Source organism: Pelecanus crispus, chromosome 8 (genome assembly GCF_030463565.1).
Source record: "Pelecanus crispus isolate bPelCri1 chromosome 8, bPelCri1.pri, whole genome shotgun sequence".
In the NCBI taxonomy this organism is placed as follows: Eukaryota; Metazoa; Chordata; class Aves; order Pelecaniformes; family Pelecanidae; genus Pelecanus; species Pelecanus crispus.
The window spans coordinates 40,200,440-40,214,214 of NC_134650.1; the positions used below are offsets into that span (position 1 = coordinate 40,200,440).

At 37.7% G+C, this 13,775-nt stretch overlaps 1 protein-coding gene across 3 annotated transcripts in view; it reads left to right on the plus strand.

Moving 5' to 3' along the window:
- CDH8 (cadherin 8) overlaps window positions 1–13,775 on the plus strand; it is a 137,287-nt gene that overhangs the window by 42,743 nt on the left and 80,769 nt on the right. The window lies entirely within an intron of this gene.

The window sequence follows — 13,775 nt, forward strand, 5'->3', positions numbered from 1 at the left end:
TTTATTTTTGGACCTCTGTGGAAAGCAATGCATAAAATACAGATGAACGCGTGAACCTTTCATTATTCTGTAACGTGATGTTGAGGTTCGAACACAATGCAGTTTTTCTAGTAGGTACATTAGATACTGCTCTTACGTTCCTTGCTAGAAGAGATATATTATACGAATGTCAGTGGTATTTTTGCACGGCTGTCTAGAACATGAATGATACACTATGGGGATGTGAAAACTGTAATGTACGTGGAAACTTTCTGTATGTGATACATATGAAAGTGTGTGTATGCCAATATATGAGATTAGCACATATATGGCTACAATCCAGCCTGTTTCATTTTTATGTTATGTATTGGTGATATCTGGAAAATCCTGCTTCCCTACTAAAACAAAAGAAAAGGATTTGCATGGCTTTCCTCCCCCTGCTCGGTGCAAAGACGATTAGTATTACACTGTGTTATCTCCGGTAGGAATGATGCTCACTTTTCAGCTGTCTTCACAGAACACACACCCACACGCGTACTGAGTGGTGCGTATCATCACTGTGTTCAGAGTTATTTTGAAATAATTTATTTCTCTCTTTGAGGAAAGAGAGGAGCACATTGCAGGAAAAGTTTTGAGAACTAAGTTGAATTTTCCCTTATTTCATCCTTGTGTTCCTTTTCTTTTTTACGTAATTCCTATATAATCTACCATAGTAAGCCCTGTTCCCTAACACCAAAAATGATGAATTTGCTTGTGAAAGCTAACAGTGTATATTGAGAATATGTTCTTTGCTGAAACTGAGCACTTTAATCTTTTAATTCTGATACTAATTTTCTTAAGGAATTAAAGATCAAAAAGTGAAATCTGTGGAATCACTTCATTGTAACAGTATTGCATTTCATAAATAGGAAATAATCTAATTTGTCTGTAAATCTTGTTTAATCACTTTTAGATGTAAAGGGACACACTGGGATGAAACCCAGTTAAAACCTTTTTAAGAGAGATTCAGCTAAGCTTCTGGGAGGAAGAACCCCATGACTCTTTCTTTTTTCCCATTTGTCTATGAGTTCTGTATATATGCCTACAGTAAAGATAGTGTATTATGTAAATGAATGAGCAATCTTAGAAGATCCACAAGGGTAATTGGAACTGGTCCTGTAGCTTATTTAAAGAAAAGAAAAGGAAAAAAAAAAAAAAAAAAAAAGAAACGAAAACACACTCCCCCCATTCCCCCCACACCCCCAAGTATGTTCTGTTTCTGTATTGCCTTCTCAGCTATACACAGATTCATGAATTCCCTGAAAGCATGCTGCAGAGGTGAAAACAGGAACAAAAGTGTATATTGTCTCCCAGCAGTATAGTTTCAGGATCTTTTTTTCAGGAGAGGAATGAGGAGTGAAATTTCTTGATTTCATTCTTACTGAAGCCAAGAATGTTTAGACAGCTAATGTCATGTTGAAAGACAGAAGACGACAGAAGTAGAGTGACAAATGTGTTGGTGAAATGAAAAAAGGATACAGATGGAAAAAGAACAAAAGCCATAAGGGAAGAGAATTCTCTCATAGTTTGCCTGAATTAAGGTAAACAGACAAACTTTAATAATCTCCAAATATTAAGAATTTCCCAGACAGTCATAAAAAAAAAAAAAAAAAAAAAAAAATCTTAAAATATATACAGTGGAATTCAAGCTGCGATTGATCTAGAAATGCTTTTGCCTTTAGCACTTGAAAACATTAACAAACTGAAAAAGCTTAGAATAATACTTTTGTCCTTAAATGATTCCATGAAAACTATTTACTGGGGGGAAAAAGTCTTTATTGGAAAGGGTTTAGGCTTTCAGTTGAGTCAGAATATGAATTTCCAATTCTGGCACAAGCTCATCTACTTAGCGATGTTTTCCTTTGGATCAAAGTTTGCCCTTGATTACAGCACTGTAAATAGGAAATCATTCAATATTTTTTTTTTTTTCCAAAAGCAGGACAGAGTTATTTAGTATAGCCATGTATAGTAGAAGCACACTGTACACAGTGCAGCTTTTCTTTCCAGTTCTCCCAAAGATATTAGTTCTCTCCCAGTTACAAATTGTTAGCAAAAGGACAAAATCTGCTGAACAAGAAGTTGACATGCAATGTCTGATATGAATAGTGATAAAATAACTTCATAAATTAGAAAGTTGCGATAAAAACCTGACCTGAAATGTTACTGAGATGAACCACAGCTTTACTGGGTTTTTTTCCTATGTATTCATTGATTTTTAAGGCACTGAGCATGACTGTTAAATCAATGATAGTTTGTCACAAAATTGTAGAGTAAAAGGACTATATTACTGGGGTCAACTACAAATTAGCCCAAAGGGTAAATGCAAAGGGAGTGCAAAAGCTAAGGAAAAAACCAGCAGATGTTGTAAAATACGGCAGTAATGTAACAGCTGTTAGAAAATGTATATCTTCATGTTGTCTTGTTCCTCTACTTGTTCATCTTGTGCATAATCAAATTCACTAGCTGTGGTATTGAAGAGCATTTTACGTGAGAGATTTATTTAGCGAGTGCGCGTGTGTTTAAAATCTTCTGTACATTCTGTGTGACTGAGACATGGTTCCAAAAGCAGTCATAAGTAACCTTAAGTAATTGGTTAGGATATATTCAAAACCAAGACAGTCTTCTCCTTAATTTGACTTGTTATTGAGCCTTGAAAAAGATATATTTCTGAGTATGTGCTATTAGTTTTGTACTTCCCATTTCTCATGAGGTCTGACTGAAAATGTCATTATCTTTTTATATTGTTCTTAAATGACTGTTATAAGCTTGAGGACCATGGATGAAGTTATGATATTGCTCTTTAGGGCTTCATAATCTGACCCTTCAGTTGCACTGACCTACATTGTCCTGAGTGTACTAAGCTAGTTCATTGACTTTATACAAAACTGCTAAAATCGGTGGGATTGCTCAAAATACTTTGTACCAATGGCAGCAAGTACTTGAATGTTCAGGTTCTGAAGACACTATCTGGTTCTTAGAAATAAGCCCTAAATTACTTGTGCCAAGTATGGAGCTATTAATGTGTAGTGGTTTCTTAGACAAAAGCTGCCTTTTTTTCCTCTCCATTAACTCTCAGCAATTTGTCACAAATTTTCCATTTTTTGCACACATGTATTCCCTTTGTACGAAGGAATGTTGTGCAAATGACACATAGTGAAGATAAACTCCTCAGGAAAAAGCTGTTTGGATCAGAATTGAATTTATAGTTCCTTATGGAGTTCCATATAGAGGAATAAATCTCATCTGTGAAACAGGAACATCATAAGGATGGACAGACATAGCTGTATGTTGATCATGTGCGGGCAGAGCAGAGAAAATTTTGGCAGTCTTAGGTGCATGCTTCTCTAGTCCTTTGTAATCTACAAGTATCTGTTCTACTGTCGTAGATTTTTCCAGATGATTCTTGTCTCATCGTCACAAACATCTTGTTCTTTTGCAGATATGCCGCTTCTGAAATTTTTTGTGGTTGCTGTCATTTGTACATATCAAACACATCATCGCTTTTCTGTTCTCTGACTATATGAAAATAAGTCTTTGACTCCGGTTTCTGATACATTCTCTTTTGGTTACAAGTTTAAATCTACTCTTAGCAAGGATTTTTCACAATTTTCCCACATTTCAAATTTTGAAGAAACAAATATTTGAAACAGTGGTAGGGTTTTTGCTTTGTTGGCTTTGAAAGCATGCCACTTCATTTTTCCAAACAGCTATGCTTGTGACATGAGCCCATTTGCTGGCCAGTGGCTGATGCCTAACTGGAAAACAGACAGCTGAGAGGAAGTAGATCAGTACAGATTTCTGCCACACTGAGGCTCTATGAAATGCCACAGAACTGGACTGGTACATATTCTCTCTTTTTTTCAATTATGGGAAATGTAGACAAGTTCTAACCATGATGTAGAAAGTTCTAGGTCAAAAAATTAAATTCAGTGTGGTAATATTTTCAGAGAAACTTTTATTAGTATAACTTATATCACTCTGCTAACACAAAAGGTTTCGCTTTAGAACACTGGGAGACCAATGTTCCTCAAACTCTTGTTAATTCAGGTGGGCTGTGTTAGACCTGATGTCTCTTTGACGGACACGCTTGACATTTGGGAAAATGAGACTCAGATCCAATTCAGAATCCACTTTTTTTCTGGCACTGGTAATTCCCCACCCTGCCCTGAATTGGTACCTCTGTTTAGTTGCTGTATCTGCAGCACTTAATGTTTCTTCATGAATAGAGATAAGCAATTGCCCGTGGAGCTGATGTCAATACAGCTTTCTCATGAATCAGCCGGTAGAGTACTGCTGGGCAGCTGATTCAACTGTCCCCTTTCCCTGGGGCCCAAATGGTCTCTGCCACCATATGCTTGCTCTGCAGTGGCCTGAGGGGGCAATATTTCAGAGTCTGCTTTTGCAACCTGGAATACAGTTGCTGGCATTATAGGCTTCACTCCACCAAATAAAGCAAGCAGAGCATCAAAGCTGCAAGATTATACCAGCCATTTTCTGTTTTCACAACAGAAAGTTATAAATGAAAGAATGTCTGCAGTAAACAGCCAGGGCTACTTTATTATTTATTTATATTTTTATACAATACACTTGAGCATAACCTGAAACTTCCATTGAAATCAACAAGCCTTTTGGTACTTTTTATTCTGCTTGGAAATATAGTGTACAGTGATCATCCAATTTTACTGTCTTTGCCTGGGGACCTCACAGAATGAATGCTGATGAAATAGTCAATTGATTAGAGACAAGCAGTCTTTCAAAAAGTCTCGAACAAAAGAATAGCTATTTCCCACATGTCTCAGGAATATCAATTAATATTCCATAGTGAGGGTGATATCTAAAGGGAGAATAAAAAAATAACATGAAAAGAAAACATAATTCTTTAAGCCAAACATAAAATGTATTTTACCCTTCTACTGTTGCCGGTGATATTACAGACTGTATTCTAATCCTAACAACCAACCACCCAGGGGAATTTATAAAGGAATACCTACAGGCTCTCTAATGGCACCACCATCTTATAAGTTGTAGCAAGAAAGAACTGCCAACCTTAAAGCTGAAAAGGCGGTGTCCTTTCCTGTTAGATTCACACAAGCTAAATCCAAGCAGTAGGTAACATCAGCAAGGATAATTGCCAAAGAGTTATCTATATCGCGAGATCTAAACACGTATTTCTGATGTAAAACATTTTTGTTTCCAAAAGATCATGTTAAAAAGGCGGCATCAGACTTCTAAAACAATTAGTTTATGCACAAAAAATTGTAAAATATGCAGCTTATTAGATTTCACAGCCATGCTTCCTCCAGTCCTCATTATACAGCTGTAAAATGCTGAAGGCTGCCAGCTTGCTCCATTGTCTGTGCGCTGTACAGAAGGCATTTTTCTCCTATGCATAGCAGGCACCTTTCATACTTCTACAGTTACACATTTGCATACAATAGATTTTTCCCATTTCCCTCACATTATAAAAAGTCCTTAAAATGACACATGAGCAATCTAAAAACATTGTTGTGTTACATGTGGTAGGATATTCCGTTGTTCAGAGATTCTGACTTGTACACGTACTGCATGATATTAACATTTTTTAAAGATTTCATTAACTTTCTAAACTCTCTAAAAATTGCATGAAGAAATATGTAACATTTGGAAGAAACAACCAGATTCCTCTTCTGTTTATGGAGCTAAACCTGACTTAGTATCCCAGAGGTATATGAAAAGATTATTTTCCTGGTGGAAACAGGAAACTGTTTCTTAAGTTTTCCTGCATGGTATTTCATAATTTATTGTAGTGGTTATTTCCTACTGTTGACCCAGCTGCTCCTGTTTTATTCTTTCAGGTCCCTTTATTAAGCTAGATTTTTCAGGTGTTAGAACTTTCGGTTTAGACTATCAATTGTTTGGGGCAGCATCTGCCATTTCCTGTAGGTCTGTAGAGTACTGGTTCTCCACTCTCTTTCTTTGCATTTCCGTGACATTACATATGGCTGCTTATATAAAGCAAACTAGCAAAACAAACAAGTAATGCTTTGTTACTCTAATCTTCTAGATTAGATATAAAAAAAGAATATCAAGTATATCAGTTGCAGTTTATTTCAGAAAGTCTATACAATGTCTGTATGAGTATATAAGTGCACATAGCTGTGTATATATATAGAAAAGAATGTAAATGAAAGCAAAAGTCTTGCAAGATTTGTACTTGTCCTATGTGTTGGTGTGCTAGCTTACATGCTTTTGAAGGTCCTGGAGGGTTAGTATTATAGACTGGTATGGCCTATTTCGAGTACATACACATAAGAGAGTAGTCATATGATTGAAATTCAAGCATTCACATTAGCTGGCTAATTTAATTTGGATTCCTCTCTGGTCAACCAGGAAAAGGAGGATCCCATGAGAGGGCAATTCTGCCTTCTTCCCCTGGCTAGAGAAGAAAGCTAGTGCAACTAGGTATCTAATTTAGCCAGTTGAGCCTAAAACTGCGTTGTATGAATAACCCTCTTTTCCTTCTTCCTTACCTTAATCATCATAAACAAGATCATGACAGCATTACAGTATTTCACTACTTAGTCAAATAAATTACAGCTGGGAAAGACAAATTACCCTATTAGTTAATCTTCCTGTCTTTCTAGGGTTTTCCCTTAGAATACATTATCTAGTATCCTGTGCAATAGAGTGAACTCTTCAGCGAGGAGGATTCTGTTATTTCCCTTGGGGAGCTATTCCTCCTTGTACAATTTCTCATTGTAAGGAACCTTTTGTTGTTGTTTTTCTCTTTGCAGAAGATTAAGTGAAGCCTTGTATCTATCTATGTATTTATGTGGTTCTCATCGCCCACATATCAGTATTACATCTGTAAAGCACACAAATTTCTTTCTCATTTCTCCCTCTAGGAGTGGCTGTATATAGGATTCTACTATAGATATAGTAGAATACATTCTGGCCTTCCTGTCTCTCTAGCATGTCAAGCGTAAGTTGCCCAGTTTTCCTTTAGTGGACCACTCTGGCCCATATCTCTACCCCTTACGACTGTTTAGGATGTCATCTTCCACCTCCATTAATTCTTAATCACTGAAAGGGGGTCCACTGGACACTTAAAAAGCAAATGCCTTTCTATTTTTCACTTGCTTTCCTTTAAGTGTGGGAAGATTTCCCACCCCCCCGCCCCCAACCTCTGTCATGTGTTCTTAGAACAGTCCTTAGAACTCTTCCATGATGCCTGTGTACTGTAGGCACTGTGGGGTGGTTGTGCTAACCTGACAGCAGGTAGGTTGGGCAGCAGCACTACTGTGTGCTGGCAGTATTGCTTCCCAGGATGATTTACATTCTCTTGTCATCTCCTTGTCTCTCCTCAGTTGTCTGTCTGCATTTGTCTTTCCTGGTACTCAGCTCTTGGAGTCTTTGGGGAGAGGACTTTCTTGCATTGTGAGACTTGATCCACGTATTAGGGTTTTGTTATTTAGCTTTTACTATTAATAACAGTAAAAATACATTCAAGTACTGATGTAGAAGGTAGGAGTGAAATAATGTACTAACCACAAAAGAACCCTAAAACACTCATACAACATACCCACATATATATGTGTGTTTATCTGCGTACACACCAAGCTATGCAATTTAAAATGCCAATGATAATATTTTATGTGTGTATTTTGCATATGTTAACAAGTTCTGAAGTGCATTACACAAATTTCTATTCTATATACATTTTCTTTATTTGGCTAGCAAAATCTCTAATTCATAGATTTTGTGTTTAGAAATGGTCTCATACAGAATAATACAGGATGACAAGGCTTAGAAGTATGTTTTTGTATTTAAAAAAATCAGCAACAATGAAAAACAAACAAGAATAAGTTTCTTCAGCTTTGAGGCAGTAATAATTTACATGTCAAGAAGTTATACAGGTTTTTATGAGATTATTGCAGTTTTATTCAATAAAAAATAGTTACCATGACAACAACTGTCGTGCTACCTGTGAGATTATAGCAAAGGAGGACAGTGAAGAAAAGGCTTCATTTTGGAAAGAATGCTTATCTGACCTGCTGAATACAAACAATGCTTTGCTTTGACCACTACTGACTGCACAGCTACTATCAGCCAAACTCAAAATCGAGCTAGAGATTTTGAAGCACAGTGATCCTTTTAGAAAAACAAAACACTTGGTCAATAATGGTAGATCTTTTTCATGCAAATGTACTCTTAATGCCCTGTTCAGATTGGTAATCGGATCTTCTGAATGAAATGTAGGTTTAAGCCTGTCAAGATTTGGGAAGAGTAGGAGAGAAAGAGTGAGGGAAAGCAAAAAGGGTATCAGAAAAGAAAGAAAGAAAGAAACAAACAAACAAACAAAAAAACCCCACAGAAGTCCCTGGGAAAATGAGAAAACATGGTCCCACTAGGTTGCATTATGGTAACATTTTTTATTTTTACCAGCCATTACAATCTTTCAACAAAAGGGTTGCTTCATTGAATATGGATTCATGTAAATTTCTGGCACCAACTATACATTACCTCCTCTAGAACATACAAGTTTGATTCCCCCCTCCCCGCCCAGTACACACATTTCACTGCCACACCAAAAAATTTGCTTTCCTACTCCCTGTGGCAGTATATGCATTTTTCTTTCTGACTAATGTGCAGAATCTGTACCCTGACTTGCACATAAAAACACAGCCAAAACAACAGAAGAGCACTAGCTGAGCACACACATCTTATTTTAATGATGGCTTTTAATCTTAGTTTGCCAGCAAACACAGGATTTCTTACCTAGCCATATAAAGATACTTTTATTGTTAATTGCATCTCTGATTGCTAGCCTGTTGCAAAGAGAAACTATGAAACCTGACACTAACAGAGTAAAACAATCAGCAATGGTTAATGGCTAAATCACATTAGGAATGTTCATTAATTAAACTCTGCTGAATCTCTTTGCAGTCCATATTTAATCACAGGGTCATTAGCATTGCAAAAGTGTACCTCAGAAAAAAATGCAGAAAGTTTTTAACTGAACATCGTAAAATTTGCCTCATCTATCGAAAAAATGGTTTTGTTTTACATAAGGCAATATTAGGTACATAAAGAAAAAAAGAAACAGCGATTATGTTGTTGGGTCAGATTGTATAAAACTGCTATATTATTGTAATTAGGACAACAGTGACTTGGACTATAATACTGTCTTTCTGGTAAAAATCACACCATTTCAAATTTATAGTCTCTAGCTAAATGAGTTTGTTGTAGCATTGACGAAGAAACAAACACAAGCCAAATGCAGTCAAAATTAAACACAAACAGAAACCTTAGCTGTTTATTTGCTGGGTAGAGCCCAGAATGTTGTTTTTCAAAGAGCATTTACTTAATAAATGCTCTTCCCTGCATTCTTACTGCTTTTTCAATGCAAAATTTTTATCTTTAAAACTTTAAGCACATTATGTGCATAAAAAATATTTATGTACATGTAGTTTATAACTGCAGTGTCTGTAGTGGAGTAAAATGCTGCTTAAATATTGATAATCCAAAGCTCTAGGCCAAAGCATGGAGAGTTCTGCTGTGTTCGGGAGATTGCCTCAGTAACAGCCATGGTGGCTGTGAGTTCCTTTTTCTGCATTACTTTTCACCCTTGGGAATCTCTCAGTTCTCCAAATCTTTTGTTCATGCTTAGTTGAAAAGGGTTCTGTCGCTTATGGGAGTGGGATAGGTTGCTACTTTTTCTGGACCCTTAGCATCTTGCAGTGGAACCAGAGCAGCCCTGATGTAGCAACATCCTCTGCAGCTGCAGAGAGGACAGAGTGTGCTCCTTCATAGACTTCTCATTGCCCGTGTGAACATACTCATGTGGCATGTTTTACACCTGCAGAAGACTTGATTCAAGGCATAAAACAAAAAAATTCAAATTAAAGGTAATAAAAGTTAAACTGTGTAGAAGCTTAACTAATTTCAATAGTGGAAGTAATTTCTTTAATTTCTGTTTCATGATTGCTTACATCTTTCATAAACAATTTCCATCAATAAGATGTTGGGAGCAAATTACTGAGTTTGAGAGACCTTCTCAGAACTGTGTATGATGGTTGGAAATGAAGTGCTGCATGGCAGAGACTGGCAGTGTTAGAAATTGATTTCTAGGAGCTGGGAGTGTATTTTATTTTTCTGTTCCCTTCATTAGTTTCATTAGGTGAGATTATAGTCACAGTTCAAGTGACCTGGAAGGGAAAGAAAGAGAAAGGTATGCCATTTTTTCCCCCCCTTTTGTGTATATAAATAGTGAATGGGAATACTGACTATTACATATGCATTTTTAATGTATGTATAAATTTCAGATAAACTTGGGGCCTCAATAAGTGATTAAATTATTTTATATCACAAGAAAAAATCTTGAGAGCTGAGCATCAGGATTGGAAGCAATGTTAGACACTGCCTCTTTTTATTAAGGCGTATTCAACTTTAATGAACGCTTGGGATAAAGGATGCATTTATCAAAGAATCAGCACACCCATTTAAGTTGAAATCTTCAAATAAATATCTATAAAAGTCTTCAGGAATTCTGAAGTGAAATAAGAAAATAATAGACATTATGTATCAAATCTTTGTAAACAAGCAATGTAATTATTTCTGAAGTCCTTTGAAATGAGAGCCAGCTAGGCAAATCAAACACAATCTCAAAGAAGTCAACAGTTTCATTTCTTTATTTTCCTTCGTGTATAAAGTATATCATGGAAACAAAATGGAACAGCCTAGATAAAACACTTTTACAAAAATTTTTACTATTCTGTGATGAGCCTTATCTTATTCCAGCACTGTCCCATTGTATGATGTTCTGCACAAACCTCTTCTGTCTTAGAAGGTTACAAAACAAAAGTTTTATGATAGCCACAGAAACTTTGTACATCACCTGCTATTTCAGTTTGAAGAAAGCACTGACCTCTACATTCATATTTGGTATCACACATGGAACAGCAGCTGTGAACCGCAGGGAATGGCCTGCTGGGATGGTGGGGCTATAGCGTGAATTCTGCGAGAGGGGAGGTACAGCTTGGCTAAAAGATTGCTTTCTATAGGAACAACAAAATAGAGAACTTACAACTGGTGTATGAGTTACAGAAGGTGAGCCAACAAAACTTAAATATGTGAGACAATTCTAATAGCTACATCTTTTCATGCTTTGTAACTACTGTGGCAAGCCACAAAGGGTCCTTTTGTTCCTCTGTTCCTGCAACATCCAAACTCAAGCTTCCTGCATGCTTCCTTGTCATTGTTCCCGATTTCATTTATTTTCTGTAGCCTATGCCATGGCCTCTGAGTGTGCCCCATGGTTGCTTCCCTGCTACCATTTTTATTCTCCTGTATGTGAAGGAGGTCATTCAAAATATCATCTATAGGCTGAGGCTGCTGTACTTGCTACAAGGCTGGGGACCACATTTGTGTCATCTATCCCCTTTTTCATTTTCATTCAAAGCTACCAGGCATTGTCTGTTAGTGTCTGGGTATACAGGCAACAAATTTCCAATATTAATTCCTTACAAACCAACCACCAAGTTGAGGATAAAGTCGATTTCTCATGCCCAGTGGCAGGTTAAAGATTATTATATTAAAGGTTAGGTATAAGATCACCTTTCAACATCAAAACCAGTTAAGATTCAAAACATAAGCAGTTTACATGTTTAAAAACAGGTTCAGCAAGCATCTGTCAAAGATAGATGCAACAAAACATTGCATTGCATTCCTCTTCCACATGGTATGCATCAGCTGCAGGCTATGGGGATTCTTCTGGACCCTGCGGAGCGGCAAGAGAGATGCTGGTGGAGCACTTTGCTACTAGATGGGGCCATGGTAAAGCTTGCCTGACAACCCGCTCATCTGCTTCCCTTTGTTGATGTTCTCCTCCTGTGCGAATGGATAAATTTATGCCAGTAGCCAAAATAAATGACCGGTACAAGCCATAGGCATTTTTTTCTCTAGTGAGATGTATTTCTGCAAGCTGCATTTCCTTCCCTGGGAATTATCCCATTTTTCCCATGCAGCAAACCTGCCACAACTTCAGGCACTGCAGAACTGCGACTCCGTATGCGAGGTGTTATCCATCCCTCTAGGCACTCCTAAATCCTGCTAGCCTCATATCTTGCCGTGATGTTTGAAGTGGTCAGGTGGGAAAGTGTGAAATGGCAGCCATTGGGTGATATGCAAATTCTCTCTAAATATGCAAACATTCCTTTAAATAATTTGCATGTATTGTAACGCACAAAACTGTCCAAAGCCGTAGCCACAATGTGCCATACAGAGAAAGAAGAAAAGAGAACACAATGCAAGGACATGCCAAAGGGATCTCCTCCCCGTTTAGTTTACTGTTCTTGTCCTGAAGTAATGTGTAATTTGGATTCAGCAGCACACAAAGTGTAGGAAGGAAGAGGAGGCTGGCTTTGTTGACATATACAGAAGGGGGGGTATTCTGGGGGGTGCTATAATTCTTTTCCTTTCTGAACGTAAGAAACATAATTCAGCCCTGTTGTGGTTTAACCCCAGCCGGCAACCAAACATCACACAGCCGCTCGCTCACTCCCACTTGGTGGGATGGGGGAGAGAATCGGAAGAGTCAAAGTGAGAAAAGTCGTGGGTTGAGATAAAGACAGTTTAATAGGTAAAGCAAAAGCCGTGCATGCAAGCAAAGCAAAACAAGAAATTCATTCACTCCTTCCCATGGGCAGGCAGGTGTTCAGCCATCTCCAGGAAAGCAGGGCTCCATCACGCGTAACAGTGACTTGGGAAGACAAAGCGCCATCACTCTGAACACCACCACCCCCCTTCCCGCTTCTTCCCCCAGCTTTCTATGCTGAGCATGATGTCATATGGTGTGGGATATCCCTTGGGTCAGGTGGGGTCAGCTGTCCCAGCTGTGTCCCCTCCCAGCTTCTTGTGCACCCCCAGCCTGCTCGCTGGTGGGGTGGGTGAGAAGCAGAAAAGGCCTTGACTCTGTGTAAGCGCTGCTCAGCAGTAACTAAAACATCCCTGTATTATCAACACTGTTTCCAGAACAAATGCAAAACATAGCCCCATACTAGGTACTATGAAGAGCATTAACTCTACCTCAGCCAAAACCAGTACAAGCCCTTAACCTCTCTCCTACTCTTGCTTTCTCTCCCTCTGTAGATATTGTCCTATTGTTAGCCTAATTAACATCATCGCTATGTTTTTTAAGTCATCTAAAAAAAAGTCTCTGCAGCAAGCTTAATGTAACCAACTGAATTTCATTCAATTTTGCTTCTTACAGAAATGGCAAGTGCTATGTTGCCTAAGCAATGAAAAGGGCAATTTCCTTAATTTTTCCTTCTATTTTTTTCGTCAAAGTATGGAATTTATAACTTTGGCTAGACGATGCCCCCCTCAGAGGCAGAGACTCATTTCAGAGACAATAGATGTTGTCCTAACTGTGTCACTGTGGCCACATCAAACCATTATTACGGCTGCAAGCCACGAGAAGAAAAAAGAATCCATTTTATTATTGCTTTTCTATGCGGTCTCTGTAACTTGGCAACGTTCTTTTAAATGTGATTTTGCAAATCTTAAATGCAACATATTATATTGTATTGTTAACCTTGTATTTCGTATCCCTTTGATATGGTTCCTTTGCGAACGCTTGAAGTCTATGCAGATCTATCAGGTAGCTTTAAATGCATTCTACAAAGAAACCTTAAATAATACAGCTACTAAAAAGGTTTTCCCTTTACCCAGAAATTCAGTCTGCTGGCATATATTATCTTGAAGGAAAATGTTTTGTT